Below are 2,680 nucleotides of genomic sequence, written 5' to 3'. Positions count from 1 at the left end.
ACCCCATAGAATTCACGGTTTTAAATATAAAAAAAAAAATGAATCTTCGTTAAGAATTCTTTATTTTTTTGTATACAGACATAATAAAAGCGTTTTATTCGTTTTCTTCCGCGCAGGTAACAAAAACGAAACGAAAAGCGAGCAAATATTTTCGTTTTCGAAACAGAATATCGATAATGAAAATCAGCCACGGGTGAGCGGGAAAGATTGAATAAAAATAAACTTGGACGATATCGTGATATCGTTTGTACAACTTTCTCACTTTTTCATCTTCTCTCCTCCTGTTTCTTTTTTTAATGTTTCACTGACAATTCAATTCTTTTATGATAGCACCGTGGATACAAGCGAGGGTGGAAGACTCACGCGAAAGTTGTGGCGTTCAATCTAAATAAAAAGGGGGGAAAAAAGCGTTTCGCGAAACACGATATTTAAATGAACTTGCACTCCAGAGAGGAATACACGGTTGTCGATAACGTTGTACGTTCGTAAAAGTTGAACGATGTGTTCTGAATATACATTTTGTTTTATATCAAGTTGCGCTGTGTTAATTTACTTTCCACTTAGTTAGCAGATTGCTAAGTAATTGAAGCAATTGAAGCAGTGCTAGACAAAGAGATGTGTAAAATTTTAGGAAATCAATTTTTATCCTAAAATTAATCCTGGAAAATTAAATAATCTATCCACTGTTCAATAGATAATCGATTCTTAATAGGTGAAAGAGTTAATGAAATTCATCTTGGTGTACACGACACACGGAAACGGGGATTATGTTTCGCGTTTTATCGACGTTATTGACCCTACCGTTTATTCCATCCAGTGTGGCGATTCTCGTTAGCCGTGTACGGGATGAAAGGTTTCCGACGAGAGAAAATTAATTTTCGTATTATCCAGCTAACGCCTGAACCACGTGGCACGATCGAGTTTCTGGAAAATCGAGGGGAATCATCCGATTAGTCGACGAGAAACGTTACACCGTTCGATGAATTTTTTTTCAATCGGATTTTCTTCTTCGAAATTCCCTCTCTCAATATTCCATTACACATGTACATTCTCGATCAAAAGTAGTAGGACATCTCGTAAAATTTCATGAAAGTTCAAAGGTCCTAGGTTCTGGACCTTAGAACTTGGGATTTTCACGTCTCGTTTTGCTAAAATGACGAAATAGGAAGTTAGAAATATTTTAAATACCTATTATAGACTTATTAGAAACTTAGAAACATTTTCCCCTATAAATACTAATAATAATCCGTCCGAAAGGTCGACGACACACGATTTGTTCTCCCTGTTTCCTATAAAACTTAGAATTTTGTCGAGTTCGTTACTCAATTTTTCATCTTTCGCTTTAATACAGTTCTGGAAAGCGATTGTTGCGTAGAAGTATCGTAGCAATAAAAATCGGGTGAAACGAAGTACCGAAAGTTCAGGGAACAAAGCGTTTCGACATCAGGCGAATTGTTTTAATACCAAATCAGCGACGAGTAGCATCTGTTTGGTTCTCAGGATCAGACAAACGGATTCGTATAATTACTACACGGAAAGTTTTCCTCGTCTTTAATATCCTCCTGGAAACGTCGCGATGAAGTCTGCTTCAATATTTATAACTGTATAATTGTGGTGGTAACAATTTCCACCAGTCTCGATTACTTGTAAATCATTGGATGTTGTTGGTAGCAGCCTTATTATTCGTTCAACAGATTCGTGTTTACTTCTCCTTTCCCTTTGTTTTGTATCCTTCGGAATTTCTAAGAATATGAAGAAGAAGTAAACATTTGTTGTAACAGACCTTTCAGACCTTTAGTTTCAAATATAACGAACAGCTTACATTTTTTGGACGAACTTTCCAATAAATTACAAAATTTTCGATCTCTGTCACGCGTTCATTCCTGAAAACCGTGCTGCTGGCTTCTCCCAACGGCGTCGTTCGTTAATTACATATTCCCGGAATCTTGCGCTCGTTTCGTCCTTGTTCCGTGCGAAAATCGTCGGATATCCTTGCCCGTACAGGACCGCTTCCGTTTCACCGTGAACCAGCTGTTACGACGAAGCTGTAACTTTTATAACCGTGTAAGCGAAGAAGAAGCTACCAGACGAACAAAGTTTTAAAAGTATCCAAGCGTGCAAAACGAGCCCGAAGATTCGTTTAATTTTACCAGCGCGTTTTACCTCGTTTCAAATTGCCCGGCTTACGCCCCTGGAGAACGCTGACGAGGAATTTCTTCAACTATGGACACACCGAAGCTGGGAATCTTGGGAAATGACTGGATTTATGGCTGTTTTAACAGACGATTCTACGAGCCTCGGAGAATAATCATTTTTATAATTAATTAAGCAATTTTATTCATAAATGGACGGGAAAATTTCTATGATAATTTTTCCCATCTATTTTACATACAATTCTATTTTCAAACGTTTTTCTTTTATAAAGATTTTAATAATTTTCCATATCGGATAAACGATAAATAGTCCTATAAGAGAGTAACTACGGTGTTTCAGATCTTTCATCTTAGTGGCTCAAAGAGTTACTGGAACACAGACGCTCCTTTCGTCCCTGGATACTTAATACAAGCAAAATTACTTTCGTCACCATGGAAAGCCGGGAAATGAAGTGGATAATTCCATCACGGTTCACCACCGAGGCTTTCCGAAAGCCTTCGTTAAGACGTCGATGGAAAGGTGTCTG

General features: G+C 37.7%; 1 long non-coding RNA gene across 1 annotated transcript; it reads right to left on the bottom strand.

Moving 5' to 3' along the window:
- Positions 1-596: 596 nt before the first annotated feature.
- Positions 597-2,470, bottom strand: LOC123988126. The gene is made up of 3 exons (XR_006829671.1): positions 1,823-2,470; positions 1,465-1,742; positions 597-1,148 (listed from the first exon to the last, which is right to left on the bottom strand). It is a non-coding gene; the product is annotated as an uncharacterized LOC123988126 (long non-coding RNA).
- Positions 2,471-2,680: the final 210 nt, after the last annotated feature.

The sequence above is a fragment of the Osmia bicornis genome, chromosome 9 (genome assembly GCF_907164935.1).
Source record: "Osmia bicornis bicornis chromosome 9, iOsmBic2.1, whole genome shotgun sequence".
In the NCBI taxonomy this organism is placed as follows: Eukaryota; Metazoa; Arthropoda; class Insecta; order Hymenoptera; family Megachilidae; genus Osmia; species Osmia bicornis.
The sequence above is the reverse complement of the archived record's forward strand: the minus strand, read 5'-3'. Positions and strand labels throughout refer to the sequence as shown.